We start from the raw sequence: 19,175 nt of genomic DNA on the forward strand, positions 1-19,175 counted from the left end.
TTAATTTTTCCCAACTTCTACATTACACCACATGAAGAAAAAAAGGCGACATAGTATCACTCTACACAGTAACAGGACTGCCCCCCCATTTAAAACAGTATACTCAAAAAATAAATAAACACATCACTGCAGTAATAATATCCCTTAATTAGCCCCTATGGTAATAATATTTGCCATCCTGGCCCCCGTGTGTCTCATTCCTGACGTCAGCCATATGATCTCCCATTCTGCCCTCATGAGTATCCGTTCTGCCCATATGATCTCCCCATCCTGCCCCATCTGTCTCCATCGTATCCATCCTGCCCCATGATCCAATCATGCCCCGTATCTCCATTTTGCCCCCTAGGTCTCCAGTATTCTGCTCCCAATGTGTTCAGCATTCTGCCCCCAATGTGTCTCCAGCATTCTGCCCCAATGTCTCCAGCATTCTGCCCCAGTGTCTCCAGCATTCTGCCCCAGCGTCTCCAGCATTCTGCGCCAGCGTCTCCAGCATTCTGCCCCCAGTGTCTCCAGCATTCTGCCCCCAGTTTCTCCAGCATTCTGCCCCCAGTGTCTCCAGCATTCTGCCCCCAGTGTGTCCAGCATTCTGTCCCCAATGTGTCCAGCATTCTGCCCCCAGTGTGTCCAGCATTGTGCCCCCAGTGTTTCCAGCATTGTGCCCCCAATGTGTCCAGCATTCTGCCCCCAGTGTCTCCAGCGTTCTGCCCCAGTGTCTCCAGCATTCTGCCCGTGTCTCCAGCATTCTGCCCCCAGTGTCTCCAGCATTCTGCCCCAGTGTCTCCAGCATTCTGCCCCCAGTGTCTCCAGCATTCTGCCCCCAGTGTCTCCAGCATTCTGCCCCAGTGTCTCCAGCATTCTGCCCCCAGTTTGTCCAGCATTCTGCACCCAGTGTGTCCAGCATTCTGCCCCCAGTGTCTCCAGCATTCTACCCGTGTCTCCAGCATTCTGCCCCCAGTGTGTCCAGCATTCTGCCCCCAGTGTGTCCATCATTCTGACCCCAGTGTGTCCAGCATTCTGCCCCCAGTGTGTCCAGCATTCTGCCCCCAGTGTCTCCAGCATTCTACCCCAGCATCTCCAGCATTCTGCCCCCAGTGTCTCCAGCATTCTGCCCCCAGTGTCTCCAGCATTCTGCCCCCAGTGTCTCCAGCATTTTGCTCCAGTGTCTCCAGCATTCTGCCCCCAGTGTGTCCAGCATTCTGTCCCCAATGTGTCCAGCATTGTGCCCCCAGTGTCTCCAGCATTCTGCCCCCCGTGTGTCCAGCATTCTGCCCCCAGTGGGTCCAGCATTCTGCCCTAGTGTCTCCAGCATTGTGCCTCCAGTGTGTCCAGCATTGTGCCCCAGTGTGTCCAGCATTCTGCACCCAGTATGTCCAGCATTGTGCCCCCAGTGTGTCCAGCATTGTGCCCCCAGTGTCTCCAGCATTCTGCCCCAGTGTCTCCAGCATTCTGCCCCCAGTGTGTCCAGCATTCTGCCCCAGTGTGTCCAACATTGTGCCCCCAATGTGTCCAGCATTGTGCCTTCAATGTGTTCAGCATTCTGCCCCAGTGTCTCCAGCAATCTGCTCCCAATGTCTCCAGCATTCTGCCCCCCCGTGTGTCCAGCATTCTGCCCCCAGTGGGTCCAGCATTCTGCCCCAGGGTCTCCAGCATTGTGCCTCCAGTGTGTCCAGCATTGTGCCCCCAGTGTGTCCAGCATTGTGCCCCAGTGTGTCTAGGATTCTGCACCCAGTGTGTCCAGCATTCTGCACCCAGTGTGTCCAGCATTCTGCCTCCCGTGTGTCCAGCATTCTGCCCCCAGTGGGTCCAGCATTCTGCCCCAGTGTCTCCAGCATTGTGCCTCCAGTGTGTCCAGCATTGTGCCCCAGTGTGTCTAGGATTCTGCACCCAGTGTGTCCAGCATTCTGCACCCAGTGTCTCCAGCATTCTGCCCCCAGTGTCTCCAGCATTCTGCCCCAGTGTCTCCAGCATTCTGCCCCCAGTGTCTCCAGCATTCTGCCCCAGTGTCTCCAGCATTCTGCCACAGTGTGTCCAGCATTCTGCACCCAGTGTGTCCAGCATTGTGCCCCCAGCATTGTGCCCCAGTGTGTCCAGCATTGTGCCCCAGTGTGTCCAGCATTCTGCCCCAGTGTCTCCAGCATTGTGCCCCCAGTGTGTCCAGCAGTCTGCCTCCAGTGTGTCCAGAATTGTGCCGCAGTGTGTCCAGCATTCTGCCCCAGTGTGTCCAGCATTGTGCCCCAGTGTGTCCAGCATTCTGCCCCTCGCCCCGTGTCTCCAGCATTCTGCCCCGCGCCCCCTGGATCGCCGCTCTCAATAATAAAAAAAAAAGTTCTTACCTGGCCGCGCTCCTGCGGTGAAGGCGAAGCTCCCTCCACTCAGATGAACCGCGCACTCGCCGGTGACTGACAATGACATCAGATGCTGGCAACGTGCATGCTGCGGCTGACGTCATCTGCCAGCCTCCAATTGGCTGGCGGCTGTTAACTATTGACGTGCGGGCACGGGCTCGCACATCAATAGCTTTGCTGCCGCAGCGCCACTAAGGGCTCGGTTTAGCATGCCGGTAGGGGCCCGGTGAGCAGATGAGACGGGGCCCGAAGCGGGCCCTCTCTGCCCACCAGGCCCCCTATGCCAGTCAGGGCAGTAATGCCCTGATGGCGGCCCTGACTAAGAGCAAAGATAACTGAGAAAGAAAACATGTGCCCACTTGTAATTACTACAGGAAAGGGCTGGATATCCAGTTGAAGAAAAGCCATGTCCTTGTTAATAAGGAATGGTGGTTAACACACTGCCAACAATATTCACATTTCCATTTCCTGCATGCTCCTTCCCTAATGTGTGGTTTTGTTCTGTATGTTCTTCAAGTACCTACTTCTGTCCTGTTGAGGGCACTCTGAGGAAACTGCCAGTATGCATACTGAATTATTCACATGAGTATATCCTGAGAACGTGAAAATAAGCCCTACTTTGACACAGGCACTGAGACACTGTATCTGCTAAGCAGCAACCAGCCTTTGAGGAATACAATACCAGCTTAAAAGAGGTAGTCTCTGTGAGATGTATTGTGTGTCAGACAAATGAGGCTTATTTATTAATATCCATAGAATATTAATTAGCATACATAGATGTGAGGTCTTTTCCACAGGTAAACACTTGATAAATGCTGCAACCAGGAAAATGCTTGGGTACCTTTCTGAATCCCACAGAATAGTTATAAGAACAGTTAATTTTTTTTTCTCAAGTAGTTTTATTATATTCTCATCACTGTAAAAAGTCAGAAATTTGTTGTACAACAACAGTAAGTTTTATAAAACATAAAAAATACAAAAGAAAAATAATGGCACTTAGACTCACTACAGAAAAACAAAAGAACAGAGCCCAGAAGTCCTGAAAAAATAGGAAGGTGAGAGGAAATGGGAGGAAGAGAACAAGAAAGGTGAAAAGACAGGAGCCAGATATTGATATAAATTGTATCCAATAACATCTGGCAGCAGTGGATGCGCATATATTATCCATGGATCCCAGATTTTGAAAAATGTGGCTTCCATGTCATCTAAGGTACCTGTAAGCTATTCATTGTGTATAAAGTTATCTACGCAGGTTAGAAGATCTGGATATAGTATATGCAATTTTTTTTCTAAGCGTGGGCTGTTGTTTACTTTGCTGCTAAGAAAATAAAAAAGAAATGTTTGTAATGAGTATGCATGATCAGCGAGCATTAAAATGCTCAGGTACTTGTTACTCGAGTGCATCAAATCGTAACGCTTGGGTGCTCAACCAGGGTAACGAGTAACATAGTAACATAGTAACATAGTTAGTAAGGCCGAAAAAAGACATTTGTCCATCCAGTTCAGCCTATATTCCTATATTCCATCATAATAAATCCCCAGTATAATGGAAGTCAATGGGAAACTCGTACATTTTTCCGGTGGCCACCTCCCCCCCCCCCCCCCCGGAGGTCTGAAGGGGGTGTAAAAGTTGCTGAAATCAATGGAAACAGCGCTGAAATGGCATGGGAACAGTATGGGAAAGAACCCTCCTGAATCCCAGGTCGCTGCTCAGAACAATGTTGTCTGAGTATTAAGCCACATTCTTCCCAGGATAATGACTTGTATATAAGGCAAAATAAATAAGAGAAAAAAAATGCTCCTCCACACCTTGGGCTATGTTCACGCGCAGTGTTTTTGTTGGTTTTTGCACGTTTGCATTGCTTTCAATGGTAAAAAAAGCATTTAACAGGAAATGTAATTTTATCATTTTAATACCCTATCTGGCCATGTGGTGTGTGAGACATGATCAGACACATCCTGATTAATTTATGAAGGACAGACTTTGAAAGTCAAAATTTTTTTTCAGGGCAATCAGGCGGCCATCACCAGCAGATGGCTATGTTTTGCATAGCTGGATACTGCTACTGCAATATAATTTATCCATCTGAGGTGGGCAAATTTTCTTTTTCATATTAATACTGTGAAGTGTGAAACTTGGAAGGCCAGCAGGGGGCCTCACAATTTAAAGAGGGCCAGCATGCAGCCCCCACTAATTTTAGAGGGCCAGCAGGCATTTTGTGGACAGATGAGATAGAGTTTTTGGTAAAGCACATCATTCTACCGTTTACTGTAAATGGAACGAGGCCTACAAATAAAATAACACTGTAGTTACAGTCAAATATGGTGGAGGTTTAAAGATATTTTGGGGTTGTTTTACTACCTCTGGCCCTGGGTGCCTTGACTGTATGCAAGGCATCAGGGCTGCCACTAGAAATTTCGGAGCCCCATACTGGCAAAATTTTTGGGGCCCCCTTAAAACTCCGCCCAGGCTCCACTCCAACCCTCGAACTGTCCACAGCACCACCGCTGTCTCTTGGAAAAACTCCACTTCTCACCAATCACACATTAACAGTTCCCATCACCAGATCACACACATAGCCAGATTTTGTTTTGGCCAAAAGATTTTTTTTAATCTGCCACGATGACAAGGTAGACTCTTTTGGCCGGGCCCTACTCTACTCTAACTTATTAAACATTTGTTAAAATGTGCAATACAATTTAGGTATATTTTTATTTAGTTTTCAATTTTTCAAATGACCAATAATACCACATACAAGGGACAAATACCACAACACCATGACCAGACACCACATTATCACCACATAGTGACCTATAATACTATCTACAAGGAATAAATACTGCCACACCATGTGCAGACCACATATTACCACCACAGTGACCGAACAATATCGCATACAAGGGACAAATACCACCGCAGCATGTACAGACCACATATTACCACCACATGGTGACCAACTACATACAAGGAACAAATACCAACACAACATGACCAGACCACATATTACCACCACATGGTGACCGAATAATAGCATGTACAAGGAACAAATACCACCACACCATGACCAGACCACATATTACCACCACATAGTGACCTCTCATTTTCCCCCTCACATCTCTCATTTTCCCCCTCACTCCTCTTATTTTCCCCCTCACTCCTCTCATTCTCCCCTCAATCCTCTCATCCCCCCTATCACTTGTCATTTCGACCTCACATCGGTCATTTTCCGATCACTCCACTATTTTCCCTCACTCCTCTCATTTTGCACTCACACCTTTTCATTTTCACCTCACACCCCTCATTTTCACCTCACACCTCTCATTTTCCCCAGTATATACATGTTTGTCATCTCCCTTATATATAGTATACACCTGTATGTCATCTCCTGTATATAGTATATACCTGCATGTCATCTCCCCTGTAAATAGTATATACCTGCTGTATGTCATCTCCTCCTGTATATTGTATATACCTGTATGTCACCTCTTCTGTATATACTATATACCTGTATGTCATCTTCTCCTATATATAGTATATACCTGTATGTCATCTCCTGTATATAGTATATACCTGTATGTCATCTCCCCTGTATATAGTATATACCTGCTGTATGTCATGTCCTCTATATACCTATGTCATCTCCTCTTTTATATAGTATATACCTGTGTGTCATCTGCTCCTGTATATAGTATATACCTGTGTGTCATCTCCTCCTATATATAGTATGTACCTGTATGTCATCTCCTGTATATAGTATATACCTGTGTGTCATCTCCTGTATATAGTATATACCTGTGTCATCTGCTCCTGTATATAGTATATATCTGTGTGTCATCTCCTCCTGTATATAGTATATACCTGCTGTATGTCATCTCCTCCTCTATATACCTATGTGTCATCTCCTCTTTTATATAGTATATACCTGTATGTCATCTCCTCCTGTATATAGTATATACCTGTGTGTCATCTCCTCCTGTATATAGTATATACCTGTGTGTCATCTGCTCCTGTATATAGTATATATCTGTGTGTCATCTCCTCCTGTATATAGTATATACCTGTGTGTCATCTCCTCCTGTATACAATGCTACTACAATCTTACTATATATGGATCCTTTATATACTACAGTAGTTATGGAGTGGAGCCAGTAGATAGTGTTGTCTGAGTACATGCAGAATTCGCAGAGCTGGGCTACATTGCAATGTGCAGGATCTGGAAGGTAGCAGTGTGGACAGCGACAGGTGGTGAAATCTTTGCCTGCATTGTAAGCAAAGCTGCTGGGACACATCTACAGCCCTGACTGTACACTGGCGTCGTTATGTGGGGCAATTATACTGTAGCAGCATCATGTGGGGCCTTTATACAGTATGGAGCATCATGTGTGTCCATTATACAGTATAAAGCACTGTGTGGCCATTACACAGTATTGAGCATCCTGTGTGGCCATTATACAGTATGGAGCATCATGTGTGGCCATTATACTGTACGCAGCATCATGTGGGGCCATTTTACAGTATGGAGCATTGTGTGGCCATTATACAGTATGGAGCACTGTGACCATTATACAGTATTGAGCATCATGTGTGGCCATTATACAGTATGGAGCACTGTGTGGCCATTATACAGTATTGGGCATCATGTGTGGCCATTATACAGTATGGAGTATCATGTGAGGCCAAAATACAGTATGGAGCATTGTGTGTGGCCATTATTACAGTATGGAGCATCATGTGCGGCCATTATACAGTATGGAGCTTCATGTGGGGTCCTTATACAGTATGCACTATGCAGCCTCATGTGTGGCCATTATACAGTATGGAGCACTGTGAGGCCATTATACAGTATGGAGCACTGTGTGGCCATTATACAGTATGGCGCAGCGTGTGTGGCCATTATACAGTATGGAGCAGTGTGTTGCCATTATACAATATGGAGTACTGGGTGACCATTTTTTTCTGTTTATAATTATTGTTTATGAAAGTGTGATCAGCAGTGCTAACTAGGTGTGGTTGGGGCGTGGATATGGGTGTGATTAGTTGAGAAATGGGTGTCAGGGTTTTGGCCTAAAATTCGTCACTGCGGACTATGCACGCCACTACCTTAGTCCCGCTTTGCCTTCTTCAAAAGTTGGGCAGTATGTATAACTGTAGGATAAACCGCGCCTGCCTGCTAAGCAGCATTCGCCGATGCTGCCCTGGTGCAGGTGTGACTACTATTTTCCATACGGTTTCCATATAGAATAGAGATGACACCAGTGTGGACACAGTATAGTCTATTTGCCCATAAACATGTATAAAAATAATATATCAGTAACCCATGGAATGGCAGCGAGTCCTCATACATCGCCCCATGTAAGTGGCAGTCACACTGGGCACGGGGCAGTTCTCTATAGTCAGCCTTTCTCAGGTCTGAGGCAATTACGCCAGTCAGTCAGGCCCGCACACAGCAGCACACCGCCTTCTTCGCGCTCGTGGGGCATTCTGTTTCCCGCCACACAGCAGCGTTACGTCACTGCCCGGGCCCCGCCCTTAGGCCTCTAGAACCGCTGCGCTCAGGCACATGCGCGGGTTTTCATTGTGTGTCGTCATATCTCAAGCACGAGCTTGTGGGAGCGAGCGGAGGAAAATGGCGGCGGCCACAGGAGAGGAAAGCTGAGGTGAGAGCACAGAAAATGTCTGTTGTTTCATTGCCCTCCGCTCGCGCAGTAGCTGGGTGCTGTGGACGCATTGTCTTCTAGTCACATCAATGTTTCAGGCGCTTGTACTGGGGCAAGGAGAGAGCTGAGGTGCTGAATAATAAGGTGCAGTAATCTACACTGTGGCTGCACAATAGACAGGGTAGGCGTGTGTGCAGGCCAGGGGTTACATGGTAGGTGCAGGCCTGTGTACAGTTACATGGGGCTGCTACCACACAGTGGGCGACATCCCATGTAGTGAGTGTTAGCAGGGCTTTGTCACACAGTACCACAGGGATGCCACAGTGTGACTGCTGGAATGGCTATCCTCAGGGTGCCCCCCAATCCGACCAACAAATGCTGGCGTGAGTGGGAATTCTGCGGAGATTGGTCTATAGGAGTTGTGACAAATGATTAAACTAGATTATGTGCAGTTAACTTATTAAAAAATGCTCTGTTCCCTAGAACAAAGATTTTTAATTTTGTTTACTGCCCGTTGCCAATGTTACAGGGTTACCATCTGCTCTGAGGCGCTGTAGGTCGCTGGATCGGGCAAGCTTTAGTGCCCTCCTACAGTCCTCCGATGCTGCAGAGACCACGCTGCCTCTGTTGGCAACACTAGAGAGTGCACTACTCCCTGGACCGCCGGAGGCCGGGGAGCAGTGCACTCCTGTAGGCAGCACTTGGGACCAATCCTAGCGAGGTCCATATGGACCTATCATGGCTTCCACTTTAAGTGGAAGTCCTGATGTTGTGAATTGAACCTTACTTTGTTCCCTTTGATTAATTTGAGGTATGATATTACTAAGGGGATATATTAAAAAATGTTCTCTGCTCTTGTCAGTGCTCCATAAAACTTGTCCCCTCCATATATAATAATAATAATAATAATAACAAAAAAAACAAAAAACGATGAGGATCCTCAGACAGAATGTATAATTAAAAGAAGTCTTGTCAGCACAAGAGGCCTGTTCTAACCAAGTACAGGCACACTATGCATCCTGGTGGGACCAAACCGTTTATTGCACCTTCCCACTTGCTTGGTTTCCATATATCTCCAAGCCTGAACTGTCAAAGCGTGGAGGGCAGAGGTAGAAAACAAGCAGGTGGGAAAGTATTTAAATGATTAGCCCCACCATATAGCACAGAGTGCCTGCAATTAGTTTGAACAGTCATTATGTGCTGACAATGTCTCTTTAAGGACTTGTGCACACGCTGCAGATTCCATTGTGGAATTTTCCGCAGCGGATTTGATAAATCCGCAGGGCAAAACCGCTGCGGTTTTTACTGCGGGTTTATCGCGGTTTCTATTGCGGTTTCCTCTCCTGGTTTTCACCTGCAGATTTCTATTGGAGCAGGTGTAAACCCGCAGCGGAATCTGCACAAAGAATTGACATGCTGCGGAAAATAAACCGCTGCGTTTCCGCACGTTTTTTTCAGCAGCATGTGCACTGTGGATTTCATTTCCCATAGCCAGATGTGCCTTTTCTGGGGTGGCTGGGGGCAGATGTTTGTAGCCACGGGGGGGCCAATAACCATGGACCCTCTCTAGGCTATTAATATCTGCCCTCAGTCACTGGCTTTACCACTCTGGCGGAGAAAATTGCGCGGGAGCCCACGCCATTTTTTTCCGCCATTTAACCCTTTATTTTAGCAGCTACAGCGCTGAAATTTTGCACATACACACTACTAACATTAGTAGTGTGGAATATGCAAAAAAAAAAATGGGATATGAGATGGTTTACTGTATGTAAACCATGTCTCATATCCTGTCGGGTTTAGGCAGGAGAAATGAAAAGCCGGCAATTGAGTTACCGACTTTTCACTAACACCGCTGCGTATTTCTCGCAAGTCACACTGCTGGTCCGTGTGGAATCCGTATTTTTCTCGCCCCCATAGACTTTCATTGGCTTTTTTTTTTTTTTTTTTTTTGCGCAATACGCTGACAAACGCAGCATGCTGCGATTTTGTACGGCCGTAGAACGCCGTATATTACGGATCCGTAATATACGGCTGATAGGACTAGACCCATTGAGAATCATTGTGCCGTGTGTAATGCGAGTTTTACGGACGTAGTTTTTGCGCTCTTACGTCCGTAAAACATGCATGTGTGACGCCGGCCTATGAGTCTGGAAAAAGTTATAAAGCTATTTCTAAAGCTTTGGGGCTCCACCAAATCACAGTGGGAGCCATTATCCACAAATGGCGAAAACATGGAACAGTGCTGAACCATTTGACTAAAATTATCCCAAGAGCACAACGACTACTCATGAGGTGGGGGGTTGCCTGGTTGCTAGGGAAACCCTATATGTACTTATGCTGGCTAACAGATGTAAATCATTCAGCTTCTGCAAGAAAAACTAAATCTCCGAGCACTAAAAAATTCTCGGAGGACCCCCGAGCATGCTTGAGAAATCTCGAGTAACGAGTATATTCGCTCATCACTATTCATGACCTCAAGCTGAAGCGCAATTGGGTTATGCAGCAGGACAATGATCCAAAACACACCAGCAAATTTATCTCTGAACAACTTAAGAAAAAAACAAAATTAAGTCTTTGGAGTGACCTAGTCAAAGGTCTTAATCTGATTGAGATGCTGTGGCATGACCTTAAGGCAGATCCTGCTCAGAAACCCTCCAGCATGGCAGAATTACAACAGTTCTTCAAAGATGAGTGGGCAAAAATTCCTCCAAAGCATAGTAAAAAGATTCATTGCCAGTTATCGCAAACGCTTGATTGCAGTTGTTTCTGGTAAAAGTGGCCAAACCAGTTATTAGGTTTAGGGGACAATCACTTTTTCACACAGGGCCCTGTAAATTTGGATTTCATTTTCCCTTAATAATAAATATCTTCATTTAAAAACTGCATTTTGATACTTGTTATCTTTGTCTAATATTTAAATTTGTTTGCTCTAAAACAAAGTGTGACAACCATGCAAAAGATTAGGAAATCGGGAAGGGGTTAACACTTTTTCACACCATTGTACATGGCCCCCATCACCATCCTGGTATATATGGCCCACCATTACGCTTGACACATTAACCCCTTCACAACATACACCATACTAGTACGGCACATGTCGTGTCTCCCCCTTTGATGTGGGCTCCGGCACTGAGCCCACATCTTTTCCGGCACATGTCAGCTGTTTTGAACAGCTGACATGCCCGGAACAGCCGCAGGTGTAATCGTTATCCACCCACGGCAATTAACTTGTTAAATGCCACTGTCAAACTCTGACAGCAGCATTTATCATGCGCTTTCAGCAATCGCTTGAAATCCGCCCATCGGTGATCGTGGGTCACTGATGGGTTGGCATGAAAACCAAAGGTCTCCTGCAGACCTCTGTGGTTGTCAATACTGGATTGCTGAGTGCCGCCTGGTTGTCGGCACTCATAGCAAGCGAGTACGGTATATACTCGAGTATAAGCCGAGATTTTCAGCCCACTTTTTTGGGCAGAAAGTAACCCTCTCGGCTTATACTCGAGTCATACCCACGGGTCGGGAGGGGGAGCAGAGCTGTGTAATAATACTCACCTGCTCCTGGCGCGGTCCCTGCACGTCCCTAGTTCCCTGGCGCCGTCAGCTTCTTCCTGTAGTGAGCGGGCACATGGTACCGCTCATTACAGTAATGAATTTGGACCAGACTCCACTCCCATAGGGGTGGAGCCGCATATTCATTACTGTAATGAGCGGTACCATCCACTACAGGAAGAAGCTGCCGGGGAACAGACGTGCAGGGATCGCGCCAGGAGCAGGTGAGTATAACGCAGTGCGCTATATTCACCTGCTCCCTATTCCACCATCGGCGCCGCTGTGTCTTCCCAGTCCTCTGCAGTGACGCTCAGGTCAGAGGGCGCGATGACTCGATTAGTGCGCGCCGCCCTCTGCCGGAACGTCAGTGCAGAGGAGGGGGAAGGCACAGTGGCGGTCGGCGGTGGAGCGGGGAGCAGGTGAATATAGCAAGTTCCGGGGGCCTGAGAGGTGAGTGATTTTTTTTTTTTTTTTTTTCTTTTTTTTTTTTTTTTATATCGCAGCAACAGCATATGGGGCAAATGTCTGTATGGAGCATCTTATGGGGCCATGTGCAGCATTATATGGGGCAATTATCTGTATGAAGCATCTTATGGGGCTATGTGCAGCATTATATGGGGCAAATATCTGTATGGGGCAATGTGCAGCATTATATGGAGCAAATATCTGTATGGAGCATCTTATGGGGCCATAATCCACATTTGTGGAGCATTATACGGGCAAATGTGTCTATGGAGCATCTTATGGGGTCATAATCAACATTTGTGCAGCATTATATGGGGCATATTTTGACATGGAGCATCTTATGGAGCCCATCATAAACTGTATGGATCATTATATGGGGCGTATTTTGTATGGAGCATCTTATGGGGCCATCATGAACTGTATGGAGCATTATATGGGGCTACTGATTCAATATGGATATTCAAAAACACTTAACCTACTGATGTCTCAATTAATTTTACTTTTATTGGTATCTATTTTTATTTTTGACATTTACCGGTAGCTGCTGCATTTACCAACATAGGCTTATACTCAAGTCATTAAGTTCTCCTAGGCAAAATTAGGGGGGTCGGCTTATGCTCGAGTCGGCTTATACTCGAGTATATACGGTAATTCTGCTACATACAGGCGATCTGATCATCGCTTGTATGTAGCAGAGCCGATCGGGTTATGACAGCTTCTAGTCTCCCATGGAGACTGTTGAAGCATGGCAAGAGTAGAAGAAAGAGAGAGAGAGGAAAAAAAAAAAAAAACTAATAATTTTAAAAAGTTTAAATCGCCCCATCTACTATATAATTGTCTAAGGGTCACTTCCATCTTTCTGTCCTTATGTCTGTAACGGTTATTCGTTCGCTGATTGGTCTCGCCAGCTGCCTGTCATGGTTGCCGCGACCAATCAGCGACGCGCACAGTCCGGAAGAAAATGGCCGCTCCTTACTCCCCGCACTCACTGCCCGGCGCCCGCATACTCCCCTCCACTCACACAGGGTTAATGCCGGCGATAACGGACCGCGTTATGCGGCGGGTAAGGCACTCCGTTACCGCTGCTATTAACCCTGTGTGACCAAGTTTTTTACTATTGACGCAGCCTATGCAGCGCCAATGGTAAAAACATCTAATGTTAAAAATAATTTAAAAAAATAAAAAATGATTATATACTCCCCTACGCCGCCTTTCCCGCTCCTCACGATGCAACCGCCACGTTCCGTTGGCGCGGATGTTCTGGCAGAAGGACCTGCCGTTACGTCACGGTCATGTGACCGCGAGGTCATCCCAGGCCCTGCGCGCCTGCTCGAGCAGGACCTGCCGTGACGTCACGGTCATGTGACCGCGACGTCATCACAGGCCCTGCGCGCCTGCACGAGCAGGCTGGGACCGGAAGCTGCCGCCTGTACCTCGCACAGGTGACAGAACTACAAGTATGGTGAGTATGTTAGAGCTACAAGGGGCCCTCGGATCGGAAGGTGAGTATGTTTATTTTTTATTTTTTAACCTGTCACATACGTGGCTTGGCAATATACTATGTGGCTGGGCAATATACTACGTGGCTCTGTGCTGTATGCTACGTCACTGGGCAATATACTACGTGGCTGGGCAATATACTACGTGGCTCTGGGCAATATACTACGTGGCTCTGGGCAGTATACTACGTGGCTCTGGGCAGTATACTACGTGGCTCTGGGCAGTATACTACGTGGCTCTGGGCAGTATACTACGTGGCTCTGGGCAGTATACTACGTGGCTGGGCAGTATACTACGTGGCTGGGCAGTATACTACGTGGCTGGGCAGTATACTACGTGGCTGGGCAGTATACTACATGGACATGCATATTCTAGAATACCAGATGCGTTAGAATCGGGCCACCATCTAGTTCAAAATAAAACCATTAAAAAAAAAAAAAAAAAATCAAACATACACATTTGGTATCACCGTGTTCAGAATTGCCCGATCAATATAAAAAAGGAATTGGCCCTATTGCGAAATGATGTAACGGAGAAAGTCAAAATGCCAGAACTACGCTGTTTTTTTGGGGGGGGTTTTGTCGCCGCGACATTGCCTGAAAATGTGATAACAGGTGGTCAAAAGATCATATCTACATCAAAATGGTATCATGAAAAAAGTCAGCTCTCGCCCAACCCGAGATCACGAAAAAAAATAGAGATGCTACGCGTCTCAGAAAATGAGTTTTTTGTTTGTTTGTTTTTTCACCACTTAAATAAAAAAGAACCTATACATGTTTTGTGTCTATGAACTCGTAATGACCTGGAGAATCATAATGGCTGGTTAGTTTTAGTATTTGTTCAATTAAAAAAAAAAAAAAAAAAAAATCCAATACATGGAATTGCACTTTTTTTTGCAATTTCACCGCACTTGGATTTTATTTCCTGATTTTGAGTACACAACATGGTAAATCCAATGGTGTAAGTACAACATGTCCTGCAAAAAACAAGCCCTCACATAACGATATTGACAGAAAAATAAAAAAAATTATGGCTCTGGGAAGAAGGGGAGAGAATAAAAAAAAAAAAAGAGCTGCGGCTTGATTGAGTTTCATTTAGAGATTTTTCTGTATTTTCATGACTATGAAAATTGTACATTCACACTAAAGGCATCAAAACTATGAATTAACACGTGGAATTATATACTTAACAAAAAAGTGTGAAACAACTGAAAATGTCTTAAATTCTAGGTTCTTCAAAGTAGCCACCTTTTGCTTTGACTGCTTTGCACACTCTTGGCATTTTCTTGATGAGCTTCAAGAAGTAGTCACTGGGAATGGTTTTCACTTCACAGGTGTGTCCTGTCAGGTTTAATAAGTGGGATTTCTTACCTTATAAATGGGGTTGGGACCATCAGTTGTGTTGTGCAGAAGTCTGGTGGTTACCTAGCTGATACTGAATAGACTGTTAGCTGCTTTTTTCTTGCCATAATACAAATTCTAAGTAAAGAAAAAGAGTGGCCATAATAATCTTTATTTTTATATAATAATAATAATAATAATTATTATTATTTTTATATAGCGCTAACATATTCCGCAGCGCTTTTACAGTTTGCACACATCATCATCGCTGTCCCCGATGGGGCTCACAATCTAAATTCCCTATCAGTATGTCTTTGTTATGTGGGAGGAAACTGGAGAACCCGGAGGAAACACACGCAAACACGAAGAGAACATACAAACTCTTTGCAGATGTTGTCCTTAGTGGGGTTTGAACCCAGGACCCAGCGCTGCAAGGCTGCTGTGCTAACCACTGAACCACCGTGCTGCCCATCATTACTTTAAAGGGAATCTGTCACCCCCAAAATCGAAGGTGAGCTAAGCCCACCAGCATCAGGGGCTTATCAACAGCATTCTGGAATGCTGTAGATAAGCCCCGTTGTATCCTGAAAGATGAGAAAAAGAGGTTAGATTATACTCATCCAGGGGCGATAGGTATTGAGGTCCGGGGCCTCCCATCTTCTTACGATGACGTCCTCTTCTTGTAGTCACGCTGCGGCTCCGGCACAGGTGTACTTTGTCCGCCCTGTTGAGGATAGAGCAAAGTACTCTAGTGCGCAGGCGCCAGGCCTCTCTGACCTTTCCCGGCGCCTGTGCACTGCAGTACTTTGCTCTGCACTCAACAGAGCAGACAAAGTACGCCGGAGCCGCAGCGTGAATACAAGAGGACGTCATCGTAAGAAGATGGGAGGCCCCGGACCTCAATACCTATCGCCCCTGGGTGAGTATAATCTAACCTCTTTTTCTCTGACGCCCATGACTGCACCACGGAGAGAGGGGATCCGCCCACCAAGGACAGGAAACCTACAGATAAAAAGGCGGTAGCTCTCTCCTGCATCAGTTGGTTTCCTGTCCTTGATGGGAGACCTACAGATTCACCTCCGTGGTGTCGTCAAGAGAGATTCTTCGTGGTCAATGCCGGGGCCAATCAGCTCGATTCAGGCAGCGGGGGCCCCCCTGCCTCGGCTGGTGTGGTGACCCGAAGCGCCACCGCTGGGGCTGGCAGGCCTTTAGGGTGCGCGGAGAGAGGTGGCTGGACCAGGGCCACCTCTCTAGGTAAGACTCACCGGCAGCAGCATGATCCAAGGGGAGTCCCTCTGTGGATAAGGAGCCTACATCCTGCTCCTCCGGCGTAAAACTGCGGGCTGTAGCTCCCGGGGGTTCCGGGAAGCCAGCAACAAGGTACGGTGATGCACGCCATCTTGGATTCCGCTGCGCACGCGCGAGATTCCCCGGGATTATGACAGAAGGGGTCTCTGCGCACGCGCGGCTGGCTGTGGCACCGCTCGTGCCGGGATTCCTGTCAGCGCGCGGGCAGAAGGGCCGCGCAGGCGCGCGGAATACAGCGCTGTGCTGGCGGTGGCACGCTACACGCGGCGATCGGCGCAGGCGCGAGATTCTGCGCGATCTCGCCGGAACTGCGCATGCGCGGGGAAAGGAAAAAAAAAAAAAAATGGCGCCTTCCACTACTACTTAATGAGCACACACATGGGGGCAAGCGCTTCCTATGGAATCCGACCAGCGTTCACCAGCAATGAGCGACGTCGAGCAGGCATCTCCCCTGTCCAGGGCATCTCCACCGGCGCCGCCGCAGCAGCAGCAGAGGCAGCGTCCCCAGAAAGGGCACCAGGATACCGGTAAAGGACGTTCTGGATCACTGCGCAGCAAGGACTCCAGCACAGCATCCGGCCCTAAGGATAGACCGACATTGGATCACTCCCAACCGGTATTTATGGGTCCATAAGGTGGTAAGTGATCTACGTGAATGTTAGTGATAGTGAGGGCCTATTTTTTGTGCTTCCTTACTATAGGGGAAGAAATGCACAGGCAAGTCTAAGCATAAGATTTGTGCTCTGTGTAGGGAAGATCTTCCATCTTCGTGGGAAAAGAGGCTTTGCAGTGTGTGTATCCAACAGACAGTGTCAGAGGGCCTCCCCGGGTTCGCAGCGGACCTTAAAAACCTGATCAAGGTTCAGGTAGAAGAGACCTTCAAGTCCCTTAAAGGAGGGAAAAAGCGGAGGAAGACCAAGCACAGATCCCCGTCTCCTGAGTCCGGTGATTCAGGGGAGGATATGGATTCAGACTCCTCCACCTCTTCTTCCTCCTCGGCATCATCATCATCATCCTCGACCTCCTCTGGGAGGCGTAGTTGCTTTCCCTTAGAGGAAACAGACAGTCTGGTTAAGGCTGTCAGAAGCACTATGGGGTTGGCAGACTCTCACCCCAAAAAATCTGTCCAGGACATAATGTTTGGGGGGCTCGACCAAAAAAAGAGAAGGGCCTTCCCCCCCTTAATGAAAAAATCCAGGCTTTAATTAAGAAAGAATGGAAAAAACCCGTAAGAAAGACACTACTCACACCAAAAAGGAAATACCCATTCGATGATCAATCTTGCTCCTTTTGGGATAAAGCACCTAAGCTAGATGTGGCCATCGCTAAGGCATCCAAGGAATATGCCCTCCCATTCGAAGACATGGGGGTCTTGAAAGACCCTATGGACAAAAAGGCAGATGCCTTCCTCCGAGGCTCATGGGAGGCAGCTGGTGGAGGCCTTAAACCAGCAGTCGCGGCAGCATGTACATCCCGCTCCCTGATGATATGGTTAGACCAGTTAGAAAGCCAACTCAAAAACAAATCATCTCGTGACTCTATTCTAAATACCTTACCAGTTATGCGTGGAGCAGCTGCCTTCTTAGCAGATGCTTCAGCCGACTCAATCAAATTGTCAGCAAGAGCGGCGGTTTTTTCTAATGCCGCTAGACGAGCCCTTTTGCTTAAATGTTGGCCGGGAGATCTCCAAACAAAGTCTAGATTATGCACCATCCCCTGTGAAGGGGAATTCCTATTCGGGCCCACTCTAGATGATATCTTGGAGAAAGCTGGGGATAAAAAGAAATCCTTTCCCGCCCTGAGTTTCCCTTCATACAGGAGGCCCTTTCGGAGCAAGAGGTTCTTCCGAAGGAAACCGGGGAAAAATCAAGATAAATGGGAAGATAAGCGAAATAAGACCAAGGGGTTCATATTCAATAGGAACCCCAACGACAACAAAAAGCCTGCCCAATGAAGGCTTGCCCCAGGTGGGGGGAAGGTTGTCCCTCTTCCTCTCGGCCTGGGAGAAAATTACCAGCAGTCCTTGGGTGTTGAGTATAATAAAGTCAGGACTGAAGCTGAGGTTCCAAAAAACCCCTCGCCCCTTCTTTATGACAACATCGCTAAGGTCTTCGGAGGAAGAACAGCTAGCGTTGGAAAGAGAAGTCATGGGACTAGTAAACAAGGGGGTTCTTACGGAAGTTCCCCTTCAAGAAAGAGGACAAGGATTTTACTCTCCTCTGTTCTTGAGAAAGAAACCGGACGGTTCTTTCAGGACAATTATAAATCTGAGAAATCTGAACAAATTTCTGGAGATTCAGTCCTTCAAAATGGAAACAATAAAAACCTCAATAAAAATGTTGTTCCCATCGTGTTTCATGGTAGTCCTGGATCTAAAGGACGCCTATTATCACGTCCCCATCCACAAAGATCACCAAAAATACCTCAGGATAGGTATCTACATTGGGGGTGTGTTATGCCACTTTCAGTTTCTAGCCCTTCCCTTTGGCCTGGCTATAGCGCCACGAATCTTCACAAAATTAGTGGCGGAGGTAATGGCTCACCTGAGGGAGCAAGATACCCTGATAGTGCCATACCTCGATGATTTTTTGATAATCGGTTCCTCTCCGCAACATTGCGAGGAACAGCTAAAGACAATCAGACATTCACTAGAAAATCTGGGCTGGTTAGTGAACTTAACCTGGATTTTTTTATCACCATGTCAAATCCAGGAGTACCTGGGTCTTACGCTGGACTCTTTAAAACAAGAATGCCGTCTCCCAGAGGGGAAAATTCGGAACATCATAAATCTAGTATCCAAAAGGCGAGACACCCCCCTACATAACTCTCCGTCAAGCTATGTCGCTCCTGGGGTCCATGACGGCCTGCATCCCGGCAGTCCAATGGGCTCAGCTACACTCAAGGGAGCTTCAATGGCAAATCTTGTCAGAAGAAGTCTCTCTAAAAAGAAATTTAGAAGGTCGGCTCAACTTGTCTCCAAGCACAATTCAGTCTCTGAATTGGTGGACAT

The 19,175-nt window shown here is 47.0% G+C and overlaps 1 protein-coding gene across 1 annotated transcript in view; it reads left to right on the forward strand.

Annotated features, from left to right (window-relative positions):
• Positions 1 to 7,849: 7,849 nt before the first annotated feature.
• Positions 7,850 to 19,175, forward strand: part of PDIK1L (PDLIM1 interacting kinase 1 like) — a 49,631-nt gene continuing 38,305 nt past the window's right edge. Inside the window, exon 1 of the mRNA XM_077295366.1 lies at positions 7,850 to 8,003. The gene's annotated coding sequence lies outside the window, so the exon portion shown is untranslated. The remainder of the gene's footprint in view (positions 8,004 to 19,175) is intronic.

Source organism: Ranitomeya variabilis, chromosome 3, assembly GCF_051348905.1.
Source record: "Ranitomeya variabilis isolate aRanVar5 chromosome 3, aRanVar5.hap1, whole genome shotgun sequence".
Lineage (NCBI taxonomy): Eukaryota > Metazoa > Chordata > Amphibia > Anura > Dendrobatidae > Ranitomeya > Ranitomeya variabilis.